Raw genomic sequence first — 24,423 nt, 5'->3', positions numbered from 1 at the left:
ACGGGTCTACCTTGTAAATCTTGCCAAGCATTTTGTCTAAGCTGTATATCCTCGGTATAATCAAAATGTAAATGCTGGTGACCCCAGTATCTGCCTTCTCGTAGTTCTCTATTCAAGTTAGCACCTGGAGCATCAATTAGCCATCCTGATTGCACTGGAAGTTCTCATCCCCATGTGCGACCTAATAATGGTGATGGTCCATTGTCAACTCTTGGATTAGCATTACTAAATCCCCTTGGTTCAATCATATATGTATTTCTTAAGTTTGCTTCATCATCATTGTTGTCAAATATCCTTTGTCTGGTATTTCCATATGTTGGGAGCCACTCAAATTTGTTGTCATAATGTTTATCAAACACATATATTCTTCTAATATTTGTGTTTCCATCATCACCACCATCAAAATCAGCATCTAAAGATGTGGTTGTACCATTGGTTGTGAAATTAACCGTTAGTGTTCTATTGACTGGATTATCTGGTCTATAATCTGTATTTATTTGAAATGTTACATTGGCTGATATTTTCTCCCAGTAAGCACCTCCTCTAGCCATATTTGGAGTATATTGTTTTCTAAACCCTACTTCAGCACCCTTCACTGTTGCAGTGTTTTGGAAGAAGGTATTCCTTATTGAATTGCCGGTAGCAATACTATCATCAGTTATTGAAGTTGATAGATTTGAAATACTGAAATTATTGGCTTGGACTCTGGTATCTACTGTCTCATTCAAATCAGTCAAAACTGCTGCAAATACTTCATCTGCAGTGGCTGAAGTGATATAGGTACTACCGCCTGCATTACTAAAAACTGCTATTGGATAATCAAAATCATTATGTAGATTTTGCATAAGTTTGTCAGATACATAGCATGTTAATTCCATCCTTGCTGGAGATGGAATGACATCTGCAGACAAAAAGATTGATCCTGCATTCCCTCTGTCTTCTTCTCCAAGTTCAAAAAATTGACTAGCTGTAAATACCCATGAACGCATTGCTGGATCAGGGTGTCCATAGGTATAGACATTTACCCTATTGTTGGGCATTATTCTGAACAATACTCTAATTGAACTTCTGTGTCTCTCAGGAACTCCACTGTCTGCTGCATTTTCTTCTTTGAAAAGCATTTCTATTGTCATTTCAGATAGATCTACATCTTCTGGAAATATCTCCATAAAACTTGAATCAATGTAGTATCTCCGATAATTATCATCTGCTGTTAATGCTCCTGGTCTAAGTGTGAACCTTAGGTTGAAGAAGTCATCAAATGCTCTAACAAGGAATGGTCTTTGACCTTGGCTCAATGAAGAATCATGATCTTCTAACATTGACACTGCACATCTCCTCCTATCAACCAGTGAGGTTGTTTGCATGATTTGTTTTCCATTATAAGGTAAGTGTTCACTAGACATTTGTGAAAAGGTTATTGGAGGTTCAAATCTACCTCCAAATGGTATTTGGACTGTCTGGTACCAAGTAGGTCTATCATTACCATTTGATTGAGTTTGCGTGATGGGAGCTCTAGTATGTTCATCAATGAATGACATGAAATAGTGATAAGAATTGTAGAACTCAAATTCCATTCTAGTTTGGATAGTTCCATCTGGCACTTGAATATCCATAAATCTTTCACCAACTGGTCCCACTCTAATTTGATCTCTCTTTACAGCATAATAGAATGATTGCATTCCTGGCAATAAGCTTTGTGCTGGTACAACTTCAATGTATATCACCTCTGTGGTATTTCCTGCAACATTAATATTCAAGGTAAAATTCAAAGTAAATTGTTTAACAGTTGATGTAGCATTGACAAGTCTGCATATGAAGAAAGGTGGGCCTCTTGAATTATAATTATAATCAAATGCCATTTCTAGTCTGGCCTGTTCATTATTTGCCAGGCTTGGAGCAATGTCAAAGTTAGTTCCCCTAATTCTTGCTGTACTACCTCCAGAAAATGTTGCATTTTCACTCATGAATACTGCTGCTGCAGGATCAATTGCATCTCCACCTGTGGGCATTTCAGCTATCTGAGTGACTCTATTACTTAAAGCTTGTAAATCCATATTCACCATGGTTATTCTATCACCCAATGTATTTCCTTGTCTGATATTGTTTTGTATTCCATCTCCAAGTGTTATCAAAGTTCCATTTATGGTTCTCACGTCACCTTGTAATGTTGTAATGTCTCCTTCTGCTTCTGATAGGTCATTTTCAGCTTCAGTTAATCTATCACTCATGAATGTAATCCATCCAACAAGACTTCTTTGAACAGCTGGATCCATAGGGTTGTATTCAGTTGGCCAAACAAATGCACCGCCATTGTATATTTCAATTTCATCAAATACGTCTATACCCCTAATATCAGCTCTGTTTTCCCCTATGGCTTGGGTATTGTCTCTGATGAGACCTAGTATTCTTATTATGTCATCAGATTGTTCATCAGTCTCATTTAGTAAATGTCTGATGAGTGAATACAGGATTGATCCTTGAACATTAATTATAGGTACATTATTTTCATCAAATTCTATATCCCATTCTCTAATAGCTGCTTCAGCAATATTGCCTGGTTCACCAATTATAGTGAAAGCTGTGAATGCTTGTCTGGTTAAGGTGTGAGACAACCTTGCACCACCCATATCACCAATTGCAAAAGCATTGATTTCAGCTATCAATGTTTTGATAATTGATGTTAGGGACCATGTTGATAGTACATCATTAATAGTATAGATGTTTGTTAATTGAATGGTAGCTTCAGGATCGAAATCCTCTCCAACATCTCTTTGGAGATCAAATACCATATTTTCTAAGTCAGCATCACTATCTATGGTTGTGGCAGTCATGATTATGATTATTTTTAAATAAACAACACTTATTTATAGTCCCATGTATGCTCTCAATTGAGCATACTCCATGTCAGAAACCTTTGACGAATTCTGACTTGCTACAGGAGCAGCTTGGGGAACATTTGCAGGTTGTGGTAGTTCAGCTCTTTCTTCAGGGACAACTTCAGTAAACATGGTGTCACTTTGTTTCTGTTGTTGAGATAACCTCTTAAGTTCAGCAAGTTGTTTCTTGAGTTCAGCCATGTCTTCAACTGGAGGTAGAGATTTCCTGTCTGGTACCTGTCTCTTTTGAGGATCAACAATGGCCAGCTTGTCAGACAGCTTGAATGTTCCTCTCTTCTTGTCATATCTGTCAGACTTTTTCATGGCAGCTCTCAGTCTATCCATAGATTTCCTTCTTTGGCTGTAATTTAGTTTTTGAGCAACATCTGGAACATAATCAACTTTCTTTCTGCTTTCAGTGTCAACAATGTTTAAAGCTGACACAACATGCTTGGCAGCATCTGTGCTATCATATTCCACTGGTTTCATGTCCCCTATCACTATCCTGTTCTCCTGAATCTCCAAGTCTCCAAACCTCACAGGTTCCTCTACTCGAACCTTCTTGGCTTGTGGACATTCCACTTCCTCTGGTTCCTCTTGCTCGCTTTCTGTATCCCTCTGAGCTCCCTTGCGTGGGTTCAAACTGGGGGCAAACATCCTCTAATCCTTTTGGAACTAAGTAAACGTGTTGCCACAAATAATTATATCGCACTGGAACCTTAACAGCTATAACGTAATAGCCGTCTGTTTCACCGTAACAGAAATGAGCATTAATAAATTTAAAAGTATGATTAATATATTCAGCAGTTACAATACTAGTATTTGACAAATCAAGAAATGGTCTTTTACGACTCATTTAAAGTTTAGTTACGTTTCGTCCCCTTTTATAGTGTTGCTGCGGTGAGATCATCTGTTCTGTCAACTGGGAAATGTCTATAGTACCAGCCAAGGTGTTTATTATTAGCATCTGTATATCTTGTTACAGATACTTCCGTTACGCTGTAGTCTGTCTTGGCTCTAACGTTCCTGTTTCCACAAAAAAAACGGTTATGTAATGTACGTAACGTTGAGCTGCAAATCTACTGCTGAAGCACCAGAAGTTAGGCATAACAATTGCATCTCCTTCTTGCTGTTCAAATGATATCATGTGTGAGTAGTGAGCATCATCACATAGATATTTCTCAACATATTTCATATCATATTTTAAAGGTCTCATGTAGCTTCTTCTAAAGTAAACTCCTTGCATTAGAAAGTAGCCATTATACCAGATTGTATGGTCACTTTCCCTCACTTCATGCTCTACTACAAAACCTAATGGAAGTGGATCCTCTGCATGTAAAACGTGTCCTTGTCTTGGTATTGTCTGTTTGAAATCACCCTTCTCATTTATCATGAATACTACAGAAGTGTCATATCTATAGCAGCCACCACGATTCAGATATTCTATGTCGTGACATGATACATTAGAATAAGGGGTAAGCAATAAGTTTGCACTTCTTAATAAATGATCCATGATTAAATATAAAATAGATACATACACATTTATAGAGTGTAGAGTGTTACAGTTTTCCACATTTGACTTTGCAGATTTGTTCAAATGCTTCAATGGCTAGTTTGTCCAGATCAATCTTAAACAGTTCCATATCAAATCCATTTGGATCATATTTCTTCATGATCTTGGATTTCAGTCCACCCTTCAGTTTATTTTCTGCAATGTAAACTTCAGTCAGGAATTCTGCTTCATTACTGTACAATCCAAGCTTCAATTCATCTGAACACAGTTTATTCAGCATGTAGTAGTTGTTGCTGCTTATGAACTGCTTCTTGCCACTTCTGCTCAAGAGTGAATCAACTAGGCTTCCGCTATTGTTGGATGTGGCTGCCTTCTCCTTTTCATGACTTCCTTTAGATGAATGTTGTTCACAAATGGCTCGTTCATTAACAGCGAAGCTAGGCGGTACGATGCTTCCAGCATTAAATCGTAGTGTACGCAGGTGGTCCTGTTGTGCTTTTCCATTCCTTCCATTATCAATTCCATAGTCAGCCAAGTAGGATTGCCTCTGTTTGGGATTTGCTGTTCCATTATGCTGGCTGTTAGCTCTAGGAGGATTCGATCCGAATGAGTCAACCCACTCCATAACAAAATTTCGTTTATCTGAGATATACACTCTGTCTGCTCGCTATATCGCCTTGCTTGTCTGTCTGATGCAGTTAGCATTATTGATCAATGATAAAATATTGTTTCATTTATAGATACAAAAGTGATACAATAATACATAAACATCACTGTCCAAATAATACGTCATCAACCAGATCATAGGTTCTTGGCATGTCCAAATTTGGTTGCTGGGCTGATTGTGAAGGTTCCGTAGCTTGAACTTGCGTTTCCTTTTTAGCTTTTTTGACAGGCCTTTTTGAGGGAGGAGCTTTCCTTTTCTGGTAGGGCTTCTTTTCAGAGCAGTACTTTTCAAACTTGGCAGTTATGGACTTCAATCCTGGCTTGAGGACTACTTGAATTTCACCAATTTTGACTTTGACAATTATCATTTTGCAGAGAAACCTAAAATAAAAAAGACTGGGTAACCCTAACCCAAATAATATCCCTTTCATACACCATTACTAATGTGACGAATTAAAAAGAGGCCTTTTACTGAATTAATACACCTATATAAAAGTACGATATTTCTATGACACTGAAATAATACACCATTACTAAAGTACCATTTTAAAAGCGATCTTTAACTGAATTAATACACCATTACTAAAGTACCATATTTTATTCAAGCTGAAATAATACACCATTACTAAAGTTGCGAGTCAAAGTGACTAAAAAAAAAAAAAAAAAAGGTACTTTAGTAATGGTGTATTAAAACAGCAAAAGGTCGCTTTTTGCTGCGTTTCTCTATAATGGTTTCTTAAAGACAAAGTCAAAAAAACTCACAAAACTCTAGCAATGGTTTCTTAAAGACAAAGTTGAATTTTGGGTTGCTAATTCAAGTTACCTGCAATTGTGCAAAATGAAAGCTAGTCTCTCAAAACCTCCATAAACAGTGCAACTGTTTTCATCTAGAGCAGGTTCAGCCCAGCTTGTTCCAGAGTTCCTTATGTCAACATGAGGTTCTTCCCAGCAACCCAACTGAATCATGTAGTACTTGATTCTGTCACTCAAAGTCTTGCAAGCACTCATTGCTTCAAAATACACAAACAGCTTATCAGTTTTATAATCCAAAAGCTCATTTTTAGCAGGCTCCACACTAGAGAGTTGATTGTTCACCGCAAACTCGCACTTCAAACTCATTTTGAATAAATAATTTTTAATGATTATTCAAGATATTTATTAAAAGATTCATGGTACAATTATACACAATCTTTCCACAGTTCCATACAGGCTCGCACTGCAGCAGAATAATACCCATCTTTATGATGGGTAGGTAGATCCATCTTGCTCCATTTGTTGTGTTTGCCAAAATATAATAATCTATACAGCATACACTCAACTGTATCCCTTGAGAGAGTGTGATAAGGTTTCTCATGGTCACAGATAAGGACATCTAGAGCTGTGTTCATCAAATCTTTCCTCCAGTCTGTGCAGGTTGTAACAATGTGCTGCATTCTGAAAATCTGTACCCTTTTATTTGTGAGAGCTTGGTTGGCATCTTCATCTGTAACCTTTGGCAGCTTTCCCATAAAGTTTGTTTTGTACCTCTTTAGGTTCCACTTCCAGTGTAGCTCCATTATCTCATCCTCTACATACAGGACAATCTTCCTGAACAGACATCTGTAAGTCAGGGCAGTAGCAAAGGCTCTGTAATGTCCTGATACACAATTGGAGATCCAGTTGTATGGTTTAGATCCAATGTTGAAACCTTTTTGGAAGACCTGCACCTCTGTATCATTTGGAATATCCAACTTCTCCATGTAGTGCAACATGCTACGAGCAAGGCAATCGATGTCAGCAGTATTGAAACTGACACAATAATCACTATTGACAAGCCTAGAGACATGACCAGGGAGTAGATATGACTCATCCCAAAACAAGAAAGGTATAACAAGGTCAGTAGAAGAATCTAACAGTCTTGAAATGTCCACTGATGCGTCTCCCATTCCTGTTTATTATATTGATCAACTGCATGTGACAATAATGATTCATACAGTTTGTTGTATCTCTGTAGTTTCAATCTTAACTTGATTGTTCTGCAGTAGTCCTCTTCAAGACAAAGTTTTACTTCTATCTTATATATTTTATCCCTTATACACTTTGCAGTTAAATTCAAAGTTGGAGGATCACCCTCTGCCATTTATGATAAATTTGAAAATTCAAGTTTATTTATATAGTGTGTATGTATTAATTGTCTAATTCTGTATCATCTTCAGCTGCCCCTTCACATGGGTTCACAGATCTTGCTTCATCCCACCAAAAGTTGGAAGCTACAGGAGGTGCTCTATGTGGATATTTCACAAGTCCCAAGTACCATCCATGTATGTCATCCCTTGCTCTATGTTCTATCAGGTATCCATCAATTATTCTTACATCCATACTTTAATGATTATAATTCTTCAACAGAGTTTACAGTATTGCATACACATTTTATACAAAAACAACTGTCACAGTTTAAGTCAAAGATTACATTGTTAGTGTTGTATGCATCATATATCTCAAGAGTATCATCTATAAACATAACATCACACATTTCCTCAACTGCATCTGCCATCCTCCATCTGTCTGTCTCTCCAGTCTCTCTCAGCTTATCCAATCCTCCATTATTCCTGAACTGGTCAGACATGTAGTTGTAGTACTTTTCACCATCATCAACTTCATAGCTTACTCCAATATTGTACCATCTGTCATCTTGCTTTCTACCAATTCTAAACATTGAATGTTTCCAATCTTTGAACTGGATGGTCACTTCATAGAGATCATCAACTCTTTCGTAGTGAGTTTCTGTTTGTTGAACAAGTTCCCTGATGCTGTTCTCAAAGGCAGTTGGTTCACAAGCTTTAAACAAATTCTCCTTGTGTACAACAAGTTTAACACTGTTAGTGACATCTGGAATGGTTTCAAGAGCTCTCAGATAAGATCTTCTCCTTGTTCTCTGGTTCCTTCTCACTTTCCTCTTATCTTTTGCTTCAAACTTTCTACCCATCTCAACAACAAAGCTTCTACTTCTAACTCTTTTGTCTGTATCCTTCCAAAATGTTCCACCTCTTGGTCTGCCAGTTGAGTCTGAAGTTGTTCAATCAGGTTGTTCTTCTGTTGTATGATGTCCTGTAGCTTCAAGTACTCCTGCTTCAGATGATCAAGTTCAGTCTTTAGTGATTCAGAATAGAGTTGTTCCACCAGTAGTAGCTGCTTGGCAATGTCAGAATCGCACAGGGGGTTCTCACAAGTCATATAATCGAAATTGTACCAGTTTTCGCGCAAAAAGTCACCGCCAAAATTTGAACAGAATTTTCCCTCCAAATCTGAGTTCCGCGTCTTGAGAGTCCTTGGTTACGAATGGTAACTGGTACAAAAACACTCAGTATATACACTAGTCAGTTAACGCACGACCACATCCGGTCAGATACCTTAGCACAGAATTGTTCATCTTGTGAATTGGTCCACTCATTGGATTACAGCTAGTCTTGTCGACGACTCAATGTGAGGCAAGTGTAGCTGATACCTGACCGGGTTTCCACATGTCCAAACCATCGTGTGCCTGTATTGGTCATCAATATTAACAGGACCATTATTAGCACCACATTGTACTATACATTGGACATGGAATTCATGTTCAGTGATGTTATACACACATTAATCAACACTTCCAAAAAAAAAAAATGCAGTCAGTGCCATACCTTTGTCCACATTGTTCTGGGGGTCTGCTGTTAGTGTGACAATTTCTAGTGACAGACAACTACTTAATTCCACACACACTACACACACACACACACATACATACATGTACACAAACAAACACACACACCATTACATCTAGTCTGATACCTTAGCACAAATGTGCTCCTCAGTGAAGTAATTCACTGACTGGATGACAGCTAGTCTCATCGATAACTAAAAATGATATGTGTTATGTGCACATTAATCAACACTTACAAACACTCCTGTCGATGGCTGGTCTGCAGTTAGTGGGACAATTTCTAGTGAGAGAGAACGACTTTTAGTCGACACGCACCACCACATCCGGTCAGATACCTTAGCACAGAATTGTTCCTCTTGTGAATTGGTCCACTCGTTGGATTACAGCTAGTCTTGTCGACGACTCAATGTGAGGCAAGTGTAGCTGATACCTGACCGGGTTTCCACATGTCTAAACCATTGTGTGCCTGTATTGGTCATCAATATTAACAGGACCATTATTAGCACCACATTGTACTATACATTGGACATGGAATTCATGTTCAGTGATGTTATACACACATTAATCAACACTTCCAAAAAAATGCAGTCAGTGCCATACCTTTGTCCACATTGTTCTGGGGGTCTGCTGTTAGTGTGACAATTTCTAGTGACAGACAACTACTTAATTCCACACACACACACACACTACACACACACACACACACACACATACATACATGCACACAAACAAACACACACACCATTACATCTAGTCTGATACCTTAGCACAGATGTGCTCCTCAGTGAAGTGATCCACTGACTGGATGACAGGTAGTCTCATCGATAACTAAAAATAATATGTGTTATGTGCACATTAATCAACACTTACAAACACTCCTGTCGATGGCTGGTCTGCAGCTAGTGGGACAATTTCTAGTGAGAGAGAACGACTTTTAGTCGACACGCACCACCACATCCGGTCAGATACCTTAGCACAGAATTGTTCCTCTGTGAAGTGGTCCACTCGTTGGATTACAGCTAGTCTTGTCGACGACTCAATGTGAGGCAAGTGTAGGGTTTCCACATGTCCAAACCATTGTATGCCTGGATTGGTCATCAATATTAACAGGACAATTATTAGCTCCACATTGTACTATACAGGTGACAATGAATTCATGCTCAGTGATGTTATACATATAATTATAGGGCCTCATTAAATCCACTGGATGGATGTGGTATAAATAGGGCTATGTGAAGCATTTGTAGTCACCATATCTGGTGTGATAAACAGTGTACAGTGGAACTGAAGAATAAAGGAAAGGCCAGGAGATGGAGCCAAGCACTAGCAGTGTTGAAAATGAACAAACTCTCAACAGCTCAACCGAAGCAGATGTTGAAAAACAGGTTAAGCTATAACAGATGGTGGTAGTCAGTTAATGTTAATGTTTTAGTCCCATAGTAGTTCACTAGTAATAAAGCTAGCTTCAGTAATAATACTTATCAATGGGTAATAATGCTTATCAATGCTTATAGTGTGGCCAGCTGTAATAAAGCTTGTAGCTTAGTGCAGGCCTGCCAACCTGGAAAGTAAAAAAATCTTGAGATTTCTGTACCTTTATTGTAGTATTGCAGTGTGTAGTAAAAAAAAACTGGTAGATGCTATGCTGAGACCAAAAAAAAAAAAAAAAAAGGTCTTGACTTTTTAAACTTGAAATCCGTGAGATTCTATCCAACGGAGGTTAGTGAAACCGTGAGAGTTAGCAGGCCTCAAAAACCGTGAGATTTGATCTGCTGCCCTTGAGCAGGGTAGTGAAACCGTGAGACTCACGGTAAACCCGTGAGAGTTGGCAGGCCTGTTAGTGGCCAGTTGTAACAAAGCTTGTGTAGACAGCTGCAATAAAGCTTGTCGCATCGCCAGGTCAGCATTCACAACAAGACTGTCATGCTACAGAGCCTTACTTAACTGCTTCCTTTCTCAGTGCTGGTAACAAGCTGCTTTCTAAATAGGCTAGATACCCACTGTCAGTTTTAGGGATGTACCGAGATCGGATCAGCGCTGATCTGGACAATTTGAGCAAAATCAGTTATACCGATTTTCTAAAAAAGCTCACCGATTTGATACCGATGTTTCTACTCAATGTGACTGTAAGATATTACTCTATTGTTTCTCTCCCTTTATGGTATCCATTTCTTGGTGCTGTACATTAAACGCTATGAGAAGCCATACAAATATGCACAGATATACTGTTTTAGTTTGGTTGAAACTTGCCATTAAACTCATCTGAGGTCCTTGGAAGTAGGGTGAGTAACCTTGGTAGGTGCCACTTTGTTCTGATGTCACTTTGACAATTCTTAAGAAAACATTGTGACTTGGAAAAGCTGCGTACATGAAGTTTCATTTTATGATCGATGGTAATCTGTTACAAAGTTAGCGGTATGGCAGAATCATTGTATAGCAGTCACAAATGACCAAACAGTTATAGTTGTCATTGTCTACAGCTACAGTACTCTACAAGTGCAAATTTTTGGATTATTAGTCCCATGTTGTTAGTCGCAGGACTTGCATGTGAGTCTTCACTCACTTCAATAATAGTTCTTGTATCCGATAATTTCACACATTGTCTGGCACGTTTTTTCAAGCTATGGGTTAATGTAGCATATGATAGTAAACTGAAATAAACACGAAGTATTTTTATGATTGCATCATCACTTTGTGCAATATGTGTATTACAAGTTTAACAGCAAGTTAACTAGTAGCTGTGTTAGCTGACACAACAATCCCCTGCACAGGGTGTTTAATCAGGTCATTCTAGAGAATCTTTATCTCAGCATAACACCCAGGTTGCTAAGGTAAACAGCCAGTATGTGGGTTTAATCAAGTCCATGTGAAGGCATAAGGCATTGCTAAAGTAAACAACCCAGATAGCACGGATATAAATAGCAGCTCATGCTGCCTCTACCATTCTGCTAGCAAGTTAGCAAAGTTAGGTGCTTTTCCCATATCCACCTCCCTCTAAAGACTCCGTTAGCTGTAGGAAATATTCACTGCAGCTAATGTGACATGGGAAGTAGTTGCCATTTCATGGTTCTAGTAGGGCAGGAGAAGTGTCCCTGTTACTATCATTGGGATCACGTGATCACAAAGGAATAAATGCTCAGTCCAACACTGTACATGTGTATGTTAGATACCCACTGGAGAGGTTGATAACCCGAGGGTGCGGTTTGGTCACCGAGGCATGGCATTAATTAATGCCCACCAAAGTGACAAACCAAGCTCGAGGGTTTCAACCTGCTAAAAACCTACTAGACATGTACCGATATCGATGCGATCCAGGAAAAATTATTACCGATCTACCAATACTGACATCAGTTATCTATTAGCTTTGTATATGATGATGGGTCTGTTACAGGTAGGTCTTGTAGCATTTTATAATCTCAACTAAGAATTGTTAGCTGAATATTGATCACAGTATTGTTACTGGAGTCAATACCAATGTGGTGTGGCCTCAATCACACCACCCAGGCCATCAGCACCCACAAATATTTTAATTTATGTTCCTACTAAGACTGACTAGCTGTATATGGTATCAGAAATTTTTATTGTTCTATTTCACTCTGTATAGAGTCTAGCTGTGACACTTTTCATTGTTTTCTTCCAAGGACCTCAGATGAGTTTAATGGCAAGTTTCAACCAAACTAAAACAGTATATCTGTGCATATTTGTATGGCTTCTCATAGCGTTTAATGTACAGCACCAAGAAATGGCTACCATAAAGGGAGAGAAACAATAGATTAATATCTTACAGTCACATTGAGTAGAAAGATTGGTATCAAATCGGTGAGCTTTTTAGAAAATCGTTATAACTGATTTTGCTCAAATTGTCCAGATCGGCGCTGATCCGATCTCGGTACATCCCTAAAACTGACAGTGGGTATCTAACCTATTTAGAAAGCAGCTTGTTACCAGCACTGAGAAAGGAAGCAGTTAAGTAAGGCTCTGTAGCATGACAGTCTTGTTGTGAATGCTGACCTGGCGATGCGACAAGCTTTATTGCAGCTGTCTACACAAGCTTTGTTACAACTGGCCACTAAGCTACAAGCTTTATTACAGCTGGCCACACTATAAGCATTGATAAGCATTATTACCCATTGATAAGTATTATTACTGAAGCGAGCTTTATTACTAGTGACTACTAAGGGACTAAGTTTTATTACAGCTGGCCATGCATGTGTGGCAGCACAGTCAGCAACTGTGACTCAAATGGATTCAGTGAACTCTGCCTCAGTCTTTGAACCCTGACTCAGAGGTTGAACCATCAACCCTGATCAGCAGCTAGCTCATTACACTGAAGCAGTTTAAGCGCCGTTAAAATGAATTATGAAAAATGCTTGTTTTCTGGTATGAACTATACTCCATGCAAATAATATTATGAAGTTGTGGCATCATTGCCTTGTCGAAGAATATACGTACCTGGTTTAGTGTCAGCATACTATGTGTGAAAACGTTTCAGCGATTTCTCCCTCAAAACTAAGTGATTTTATGAAACAAAATACATAATCTTATTGCTTACACGAAGTAGAATCTAAATATCTAATGATCCCCAGCGATCCCCACCGTTTACTAGTTTTGTATTGCGACTATTGGGGCTCACGTGAAATTCTAAACAAAGGTATGCAATTAACGTAATATTTTCACGCAGCGCTTCCGCCCTCCTCTGCTTTCTAACAGTGTTAATACCCAACCACAAGGTGATCACATGGTTATGTAGGTATTTGTTACCATGGCAACAACACCAATCTTCCCATAAATCCACCATCATTAAAATATTCCACCACGAAGACCAGCACCTAGTTAAGTGCAGGCTATACTAACGTTATTCACTAGCAAAAGGCACCAGCTGCCATCATGTATACTGAGCGCGCCCTGGCCAGCCACACAGTTCCCCTTTTCACTTAATAACTTCAAATTTATGGCCCATAGACCATTAAAATTTGATATAAGCATTGGGTAAGCGTTCTTAGTACACTTTGAATTTTCACGAATCGTCCTTGATGGTGTTGTTATCCAACGTTGTAGTTTACTGGTGTGCGCTTTCACTACTTTCCGTGTTGTTATGATTAAAAAGGAAAGCGTAGAATTCTTCTAAAAGTTGAGAAATGGTTGTAACCAAAGTAGCAAAGTGCTAGACTGTTCATTGGCTCAGTTATTGAAAATTGTAGCTTGCAACTTTACTGTAAGAAAGTGGATGGACAAATTTGTTTTGTGTAGCTACTCTAAATGAGTTCAGTGCCACCTTAACGTAATACCCACCTTGCTAATTCTCACTTGGCAATGTGTACTTGGTGCATGGATTTAGAGAAGCCAAACCATTTCTTCTATATTGCACAACACAATGTATGTGTGCTTGTTGCAAGGAACTAAATTAATTGCAAATAGTGTGAAATGTATGCACCTCTGATGTAGGAGCTGGTCCAATCAAGAGCTCATAATATTATGGGGGGATCCTACTTCATGTGTCAATAACTATATTGCATCGTAATTTCGCAGTACATGTTTGTACAGGCTATATATACTGAAGTAGGATACCCCCCATAATATTATGAAGACTTGGTCTGACGTATACGTTGCTATTGGGTGGATATTTATTGTTGCAGGTTATGGCGGAACTTCAAGTACAGGCACATAAACATTACAAGTACCAGCTACTTTTTAATGAAGTTCAGAAAAAGGAGGAAGTGGTTACCAACTGTGACTTGAAACAGCAACGTAACATGATGAGAGGACAACTGAAGGAAGAGTATTGGAAGAACAATATAGATGTCTATATAGCCTACTGTGGGAAAACCCACTGTACATCTATAAAAACTACCAAAGACACGCAACAAGCAAGCAAGGCTCCCAGTACTTTTGACTTTGATCTGATACCGCCACTACATATGACGAATTGGGTTTGATAAGCAAGATTAACAAAGAATTCATTAGTGTGGGCGAGCACATTGATTTTTTTCAGCATGGTGTCACTCCATCCAATTTATTAAAACAACGGGTAGAGGCGATTCAGAAACATATAGTTGATAACTGGGAAAAAGGCACGGAAGGATTAAGGGAGGTTTTATTCTTTATTCAAACATGTAATAAAGAATTTGCGTGTAATAACCTCAGTGTTAGCGATATTGGTGATACTGCTGGTAACAGTGACACCAATGATACAATTTATAACAGTGATACCAGTCAATGGAGTAGCTACTGACTCACCACCCTCAAACTGAAGCATGAAAATGCCAATGTACCAACTGTTAACATGGGAAGCTGCATGGTGAATACACATGTACCAACTGTTGCCACGGGGACCTGGTCTGCCATCACCTAAACACAACGAGTGAATATCTCAAAATTGAAGCATGAGAATGCCAACGTACCAACTGTTTCCATGAGTACTGGCCTGCTGTGCTTTGATCACTAAACACAACACATGAAATTAAGTGAGAGAAACTAGATACAATTTAAGTAGCATTGTGAGACATGGTAAACCAAAAGGAAAGAAATCCAGTGTGTACAGAGTTTCACTGATGCATGTGTTACAAAGACCATAAGACCACATTGTAGCAGTAAACTTTTCAATTTCAACTTCATGAAGTCATTAATAACACCACCTCATTATAGTGATCATGCAAAGTATCTGGGTTGTAAGCTAGGGTGGTGGATTAGGCCTAGCAGTGTGCAGTATGTGTGTGTGTGTGTGTTAGTGGGGGATGCTCTATTACAGTATTTCAATCCTTTGTAACTACCGCCTGTGTCCAGAACGCACCCAAGCTGCATTCTTCTCATTAATACGACAACCTCATTAGTGACCATGTTTTTTTTGTTCTCACACAGGAGGATGACGTCTACTTACTTTACGCCACGCCACCACCCAGTGAGGCCTAGCTGCACTTCGTATTTTGTTTTGCATAATTGAGTAGCTCTTAGTTCTTCTTTCCATCCGCCTAAATTTACGGGCTGAAACATAATATTAAAGATAAGTATCCGGGATTGATTCTGTACTTTCGTGCAATTTAATGGTTGACCCGTGCGTGATATTGTGTGTTGTGTTGGTGGGTACTAGTGGCATCTATGTCAGTGGTATGTGATTTATTGTAGCGTATCCAGTACCATATGAAGTAGCTCGCTATACCCAGTCACAGTGTGCCAGACGGAAACTATTAGCCTATAGTTTCGGTCTGGCGGCCAAGAGACACAACTGGGTAGCGAACTACTTCATCAATATGGTAATTATAAAAGGCTCGGTCTGTACCAGCCAGAGTATCTTGAATTGTTGGCTTATTTTGTACGTCTATTATCTAGGCTAGGAAGCGTACCGCTACTGATGACTCCACGGAGGATGACTCAAAACGTGCTTGTGTTTCTCAAGATGGCGGGATTAACAGTAACATTCCTGTATATGGGTGTTTTCAGATTTTTAAGACTGCTAGTACGTTTAAGTATTGCAAACCTACCCGAAAAAATACCAATAGACAGTGTAGGGCAACTGATAAGTGACGCCAACTCCAAACGGCAGATGGAAATCTTCCTAAAGCAAATAGATCAAGACAACCAAGGGTTCACCAAGTGCTTATCCACCAATATTTTTGCTAATGAAGGAATCCTTAAAGATGTTTTTAGACTTCATGACTGTGAAGAGGTTGCACATTATGTTTATTGTTATGCAGATTACCAGAGGTGCTGCCATTCAAAATGGCAATATTGGCGCCAGGTATTTTTAGCTAATGAGAACCTTAGTGGTACACCATTGATTTTCACACCGTGTGATCTTGATCAACAACATAACTGTGATCTCTGTTTAAAACCATATTTCTATGACAATGGAACGTTGGAAGAGTACTTAAATAACTCCTCATTTCACTTCCGAGATAAAAGAAATGCTTTACTTGGCAAAAAGCAACAATAACAAGGAAGGCATGTTTGCTTATAGGAAAGATTTTAATGAAAGTTGTGAGGATTGGAGCAAAAATATTTGGTCAAAAAGACTAGCTGCGTGCATAGAGAAATACATTGTTAACAGGCAGTATAGAATCAAATACACAGGTGACCAAGGAAACCGAATGTATAATGAACAACTACTTTATCATAGATTTCACGGAGCACCACATTTGACTATTTATCAGTCTGGTGATGATGCAAGAGGGGTGGCAGTAGCTGCAGCTTTAGAAGGATCAGTTGACGATTCAAATGAGAGTAGCCAAGAAACAGCTGTAGGCCCAGTAGAGGATTCAATTAAAGTTGAAGGAAAATATAAGGATCGACGTTTGAATATGACTATATTTGAAAAGTGTGGTGAACTCCTTGCAAACATGCACATTGTGCTAGTGGACAAAATGTTAAAGGCAAAGCGACTTCATGACGTACATCTTGAGACTATAAAAGTTGATGGTATATTACTCAGTAGGCCTTCTGGCATAGTTATCTGCAAATATGTAATGCCAGTTATATGGTTTGGGGAGAGTCCCATTACAAGGAACTCTGAGTTAACACTGGAAAGTAAAATTACTCCTATCTTGCCAGAAAATATTTGTGTATCAATGCGACGTTTGCTGGATAATAAACAGTAGGCACACAGGTGTAAATCGTAAATATTAGGTTTATTAACATAGTTGTATGCAATAAATTTTACATCAATATAACTGAATTATATGAACCTTATTTTTTAGATGCATGGATTAAAAAGCATAACTGTAAAATTTACTTCGTCACCAATATATATGACAAGCAGAGTTGTTGGTTACTTTTGTAAGTATTGTGTAATATTATACATTAAAATATTGAAACGCTTGCTAAAAACCACTAATATAACAAGTTACTTTACTTACAAATGTGATGTAATTGAGTATTATGAAATATTGTTACTACCAAAGTACCAAGACTAAAGTTACTGGGCATAACCCGCACCTCACTTTTGAATACAATTAGTAAAGTAAGCATATCAATTAGGCAATTGGTTACTCAGGTCAGGTGATCTTGATTATATAACTCCAGAAAAGTGGGATACAGTGAAGTTTTCTTCAAAAGTAATATAGTATGGATGTAATCGCATGGGGCGAGCACCACAATAGGAGATATCTGTCTTGATAGTTGCATTGTATGTATGGTTGTGTGTTTGGCACACTCTAAGTTTCACTTCCTTTTTTACTAAACAGATATGGTACCAGAAATCGTTAAAGTGTATACCAAACTACATCGATATAGCACTTCCCAGAGTAAACCAAAATAACCATAACATGTGATCTGCATGCATACCAGCTACTACAACAGGCCATTTCATTTTTGGCACTAAAGTATGTAATCAGACTAATTACTGATGATGTAAGAGCTGGAGCATATTTTCCATGAAAGTATTCCAACGTTATATAGGCTCAATACATTTTGACCTTTCCAAAATTCTGTGGTTGTGCAACTGTACATATATCCTATAGTACATGTACTAGTAAATAGATCAAAGGCTGCATGCCCTACACTTTGGTGGTGGTTAATATGTCAAAGAGATCTTGAGTAGTGAAGCGATAAGGCTGACATGGTTTTGTGGTCATAAGGCACTACTGATATTATGTGATTGGTGAAAAGAGATTGGTTTAACAGTATACAATAAACTATTGAGCACTCATCTTTGCAATGAAAATTAACACTTTTGACAGTAGCAAACTTACTAATCATGTTGTTTTACAATATCGCTAGTGTTATTAGCCCAAAAAACTAATTAAATTTATCGTCACAAAATCTAGTTAAGCCACAAAATCTAGTTACGTCATGTTGTGATGCAAGACAAAGAACCGGAAGTACAGTTATTACACGCTTTGCAATGGGAAAGGTAGATGAACAGTGAAAGTCTAATGTGCAGGTGGCAATACCAAGGTCTTTTTTTCAACTTCATAGTGTTCAAATGTTCTGCTGGAAAACAATAGCAGAGTTACATGTAGCACAGCCTGTAATGCTTTGCACTATTGAAGCTTGCTGGCTTCATCATGCTTCACTGAAGTAAGATTAATTTGGTTTGTTTACAAAGCTGGGTTAGCAGTACCATGAAACAAACAATGGTATCTATGTTACACTTACCTGAGCTGCCTCTCTGCCTGGTAGAGATGTCTCGAGTAATATCTCATGCATATCTTGCCAATGCTGGGGGCCGATGGTGCCATCACAATTGTTTTTTTCCTCGCATTTCTCTACCTCAATCCGCTGTATTGGACCCTTAAATGCACTCAAAACATCCAAGAAATAAACTTAGATGTGCTTTGATCACTGTTCTGTTGATTTACAGTCCCTTTAACAGGCGTTCTCGAACATTCTTCACCACAAGACCAGCATAAATTCACTTTTAGGCCTTAACTAGCTGCAGTAAAAGTTCTTACCATGTTTCAAGTTGTTATGGTAGATACATATGATGTGAAACTATATCGAACTTAGCTGTACATGGGCAGTTCTGTCACTTTAATGGCACCTCACGCGTACTAAAGCTTCTTTGTCTGATGCATTATGATGTAATACAATTGACTAACCATAATGCACTAAAATGTATTATATCTACGAAACAAAACAAAACCTGACTAAATCACATGCACCAACCTATCCCACCAGTAGCAAGAATTGATAATAGTTAAAGCGTATTTTAGCATATCAGTGGACCTTTCAATGATCCCTAGAACCGAAATTTAAAAGTATTTGTTCTTTAATTTTTTTTGTAACATTATCACTGTAAAATTCACAAATACCATATCAAAAAAAATGAATAGTGCAAGATGACTGCTTTTATAATAAACCCAGTAGTCTGACTCTTATTGGCTTGGGTGATTGGTCATACACCACAACAGGCTGTTGGCCTAGATAGGGGCACAGGCTACTAGTCCACATGGTACATATCACTTGTATCATGTGCTCTCATGATTACCCAGTATGCACACCCACGCTCTCAAGCCTGCAGCCCTCAGGCTAGGGTGTACATACATATCAGGAAAATCACTCGGGCCCATGAAACAACCATTACACACAAAATAAGTAGTTACCAGTTTGGGTATCCTAGATTGTTTCTCCAAAAGAGCCCTTGTTTTATCACTCAGATGATTATCAGCACCTGAAGTTGCTGGCCTGTTATTGGAGGCTACTTGTAATATCAGTAGATCCCAAAGGACATCTGGATTCACAGTAGTAAGCAATGTGCTAGCTTCATCAGCAAACAAGCCCCACTGCTCAAATGCTAATGGTGAGACCCAAGGTTGATACTTGGGTATTTCTCACAGCAATCTCTCCAAGTCAACCTTGTCTGCAGATGGGCATAGCAGTGAGGGAGCAATACTCAAATCCGGGCTGGTCTAAAGGTGAAAAAATCATTCTTAAGCGGGGAACTTGTACTTGAGATGGCTGGACTTGTTTTTTAGCTTGTAAAGAGTAGTTGTCCCTTGCTTGCTTTATTCTGTTGTTTATCGGTATTAATCATCTTCATTGGTTGTCTACTAAAGTTATTTATAGTAAGTGTACAGTATTACCAGTTAGTTTACTTTGTTGCATACGTAATATAAGCACTGCAACACCATTTTCTTTCAGGCAATGACACATGCAAGACTAAGAAAGGGTGAAGAATACCATGAAATGTAACTCCTCAGCTCTGACAAGAATCTGCACAGCGAAACTCACTAATAGTTACGAGTTGACACGATTTCCGTACTTGAAACCTGCCATTTCTCGAGACGAGCTAGACGTTCTGATACGAAATAAATTTCGTGATACATTGGATACGCCAATCGTATAAGAATCCGTAACTATTACGGTTTGACACGATAATAAAATGACCGAGACGACTTTGTCTTCACAAAGCCTAGGAGTCAAGCGAAATAGAAAGCGACACTTTTGTGATCACTGCCACAAAGAAGTGTCCAAGTCTACGTATTATCGGCACAAGTTAATGCATACAGAAGATTCGGATCTCGAGGAGGACGTAAGTAGGGAACTTCTGGAATTCCCCGAAAATGGAAACGAAGAGGACTTTGTTGAGATATCTAACGTGAGTTATGTGTGAGCGTGAAATTGGTTGTAGAAAGAAAATTGGAGAGGGATGACACGAAATAAGCGCCATCAAAGAAAATTTATACAACTTGAGTTGTTTGAACCGCTAAAACAGCCAGCTGTACAGTCCAACCAGCTCGGCAACTGGCTAGTCCTAGAGAGTGGAATCAGAAATCCCAGTGGTCAATTCTTCGAGCATTTTGATTAATTATCACAATGACCCATTACAATACTCTACTCACCATAACAGCTCCAGGGGCATAGGGAGGGGGGTTCAGGAACCCCCCTGGAAATGGCATGGTCAGCAGCTGGCAATATAGCTATGCACTGAGCTACACTAAAGTTATTAAGTATTGTGTTAGGCCAGCATTGTTAACGCCTTGTTTCCCGTCACCTGCCCACATGCCTATTTCTCTACTGCATTGGTAATTAGTATTGTAATTAGTATTTAAAATATTTGGAAATAGACTTAATATTATCGTGTTTTCCTGTGATTTCTGCTAAGCTTATAATGTTCGAGAACATGTGGAAGGAATATTCTCCTGTTTGGTATTTAGCTAAGTATATTTCAGTATTAAAGCATAGATACTCTACTCCCCAGGGATTGGAAACTACGCATGCTGCCCATACAAAAAATTTACGCATCCGCACCTCCACTTAATTGGTGTCAAATTTCTTTAACTCTTTATACAGCGAATTCTATCACTATTCTGCAGCTGAGGTTCCAATGTGTTTCTTTTGAAAATACATCACTGCCAGCCTCTTCTAAATGCCGTCAACCAACTCTGAAGACGATTATTGCTTAGGCAGCACTCAGATTTCTGCTAGCTTTAACTCTCAAACGGCGACGAGTAGGAAGCTCAACTTTACATTGCTAAGGTAACTTGATACAACAAATCGAACTAGCATAGTTGCAAATAGCTGCCTCCATCACAAGGGTGATTTTTGGGAATTGCCGTTCACCCGGTCTTCATCTTTTGCTAGCTCCAGCGTAACGCTCGGAAGCTTGTTTAACTTGTCGCTTCAGTTCTTGACAGAGAAAGCATTGCTGAATCTAACCAACATAGTTAGAAACTCCACTGAAGTCTTAAAGACCAGAGGTTTAATTTTAAAAAAGCCCTGTCACGTGTTAACTGGATAAAAATATTACTATTTCAGTTGAACGTACATGAGTTTCCTTGTTTTTTGACCAAATCGGTGCAGCGAGGTCCGTCTTCCTTCTGTTACTCGTTGACTGGTTTGTTATTGCAGTGGCACTGGGAAGTCGTGGCAGATTAAGTTTCATCCAGTATAGAAAGCTATCAATGGAGGTGCAGGTGTAGGTGTTAAAAGAGCCAGTTTCCAATCCCTGTAGGGGTAGAGTATCTATGATTAAAGTAAGCATAGTTGGTTGGGGAGAGTGATAGTATACCATGGACTACCATGAAAACGGTCTGACGTTGTTTGTTGGTGGAAAGACAGACTCAATGATAGTGTCTGGAACTAACTATTGCGTTATACCAGTTTGCTCGCAGTTTGGGATATATGTTAAGTTCTCTGTAGAGCTACCAGAATCTGGTACCACTAGCTGAAGAAATGGACATACCTGTTTATTGTCCTCAAGGTGACGGGAAACAAGTTGTTGGCCTTATTATGAAAGCATGCAAAATAATTAGCAGCATGCATAGTATAGTATGGCCACTCACCTTTGCTATTCAAATACATTTATAAAGCCCCAAGGTTACATAATACAATGTTGGCTGGGCGTTATATAGAATGGCGGAAGTAATTACTAATCAGTGTGCGATCATGAGGTAAACAAAGCAAAAGCAATCCATTTTGGATAGCTTTGTAGCACTGAGAAAAGAATTGTGAGTTCAGTGTGAGTTGTTACTGAGTCTGTTTGTGAGCTGTTGTATCTAGTCTAGTGGCTTATGTGAATTATGGCTGTAGCTAAAAGTGGGGGGCTATGCACTCAAGAGAGCCAGTTCCTTTGCCAGCTTTAGTATTATCATATAGCTATTCTGAGCATATGATTGATCTAAGTTATACGTTAATATACCATAGCCAAAAAGAAAATGAAATTGCTACATGTAGCTGCATGGCAGGAACAGTTTGAAAGAGCCTATTTGAAATCCATAAGTTGAAAACACTTAAAGATAAGGCACGGGTGGCTTAAAACTAGTGTCACACAATCGTCACCTTGCATGGTGTGAAGAATAAGCCAAGATCTGTAAATATCCAAGACCAATTTTTCAGAGCAGACACTTATAATTCTATGAGAAGTTCTGTGCGGAGAAAAAAATAGCGGTCTATCCATGTCAGACTAAGATATTGTGTTGTACAAGAAGTCTACGCTACACCTTAAGCCCTAACTGCTTCAGCATTCTTGGCTGGGTAGAGCTCAGGGGCGTAGCCAGGAATTTTTCTAGGGGGTTCCTATTGTGGTACATCCCAGATGTGGGGGTCTGGGGACACAGCCCCAGCCGCTGAGAAAGTGTAGATTTCGAAATCATCATGTTCTACTTAAAATCTGTTCTAGCATAGTTCAGAGCCAGACATACCCATTAGTACGGTACTGTACCATACATTACACTTACTGTTAGTGTGTGCATATTATTAGGGCACTCAACATTAATATACAGTCATGTAGCAATTATACAGGGTTGTTTGATGAAACTGTTTCTATAGATACTATGCTTTAATAGTACCTGTTTTTCCATCAGTAGAGGCTCCACACAGTCCACAATTTTTTCACTCTGCAACTTGCACCTCTGTCATTATTGACTTATAATTGCTGGAATTTCGATTGGAAAACGGTCAATTTAGCCATTAAGAAGCACCGAAGAAGAGAATTAAAGATCTCTACCACCTACTTAACAGCACCAGCAACCTCAAGAACAACTCGAGGTCCGTAAATGTTCCTCCAGACCCTTTTTCGGAGCAGGCGCTTATAATTCTATGATGATCACCATGCGGAGAAAAAGAGTGGTCTGGCCACGCGAGACTAACAATATCTACTATTACTGTGCACAAGAAAATTTTGATGTCAAAAAATCTGGCTTTGTATGAGGATTTGACGAATAAAAAGTTGACAAACTGCTCGGACTTGCTAAGCGCCTACATAATATATTTTGAAATGGGTGCTTTTTACAGTACATGCTTTTGTTTGTTTGTCAATACTTTATGGTGACCAGCACTGAAGGTCTGATAGCAGCAGGTGCTGCAGCCTTTGGATTACCTAACGTAATCTAAACTGCACTAGGGACACTAAACTACATTTAGATCCAATATCTTTTGCTCAGCACAAAATAGAGAGGCACTTAATCGGTAATCATTTGACAAATAAATATTGACGTATATATCACTGTGATTTGTCAAATTCATCAAAGTTTTTAACATCAAAATTTCCTTGTGTATGGTAAACAGTGTAACTATAGATTATTAAGGCTAATGTCTAGTATATTTTAAAATCCATTATCTTTACATGACCACCTGCCCGAATTTTTTAGAATAATGAAAGGCCTAGTACAAAGTTAAAGGGTGGTATTTCGAAATCAACAGTGGTTACTACACATAGCCAACCCTCAGTTCTTATCCCTCAGCCATCCATCACCAGTTTAGTATGAAAGGAACTAGTATGTTTAATTTGTACTAGTAATAGCATGGGTAGC

The 24,423-nt window shown here is 38.7% G+C and overlaps 3 long non-coding RNA genes across 5 annotated transcripts in view; all 3 read right to left on the bottom strand.

The window, feature by feature from the left end:
- Nucleotides 1–8,737: 8,737 nt before the first annotated feature.
- Nucleotides 8,738–10,010, bottom strand: LOC136244906 (uncharacterized). Of its 3 annotated transcripts, none has more exons than XR_010695640.1 (7): nucleotides 9,707–10,010; nucleotides 9,608–9,651; nucleotides 9,500–9,565; nucleotides 9,338–9,382; nucleotides 9,073–9,203; nucleotides 8,866–9,017; nucleotides 8,738–8,762 (listed from the first exon to the last, which is right to left on the bottom strand). It is a non-coding gene; the product is annotated as an uncharacterized lncRNA (long non-coding RNA). The 3 variants fall into 3 exon arrangements; XR_010695641.1 differs by having other exon boundaries at nucleotides 8,740–8,762; nucleotides 8,866–8,931; nucleotides 8,974–9,017; nucleotides 9,500–9,651; XR_010695639.1 differs by having other exon boundaries at nucleotides 9,500–9,651.
- A 4,939-nt stretch (nucleotides 10,011–14,949) lies between these two features.
- LOC136244701 (uncharacterized) lies at nucleotides 14,950–15,725 on the bottom strand. Its single transcript, XR_010695529.1, has 3 exons — nucleotides 15,615–15,725; nucleotides 15,139–15,178; nucleotides 14,950–15,085 (listed from the first exon to the last, which is right to left on the bottom strand). It is a non-coding gene; the product is annotated as an uncharacterized lncRNA (long non-coding RNA).
- Nucleotides 15,726–19,813: 4,088 nt separating this feature from the next.
- Nucleotides 19,814–24,423, bottom strand: part of LOC136244275 (uncharacterized) — a 33,287-nt gene continuing 28,677 nt past the window's right edge. The window contains exon 3 of the long non-coding RNA XR_010695138.1: nucleotides 19,814–20,079. This is a non-coding gene — a long non-coding RNA (uncharacterized lncRNA). The remainder of the gene's footprint in view (nucleotides 20,080–24,423) is intronic.

This window comes from Dysidea avara, chromosome 14 (genome assembly GCF_963678975.1).
Source record: "Dysidea avara chromosome 14, odDysAvar1.4, whole genome shotgun sequence".
NCBI classification, from domain to species: domain Eukaryota; kingdom Metazoa; phylum Porifera; class Demospongiae; order Dictyoceratida; family Dysideidae; genus Dysidea; species Dysidea avara.
This window is presented reverse-complemented; position numbering and strand designations above follow the sequence as displayed.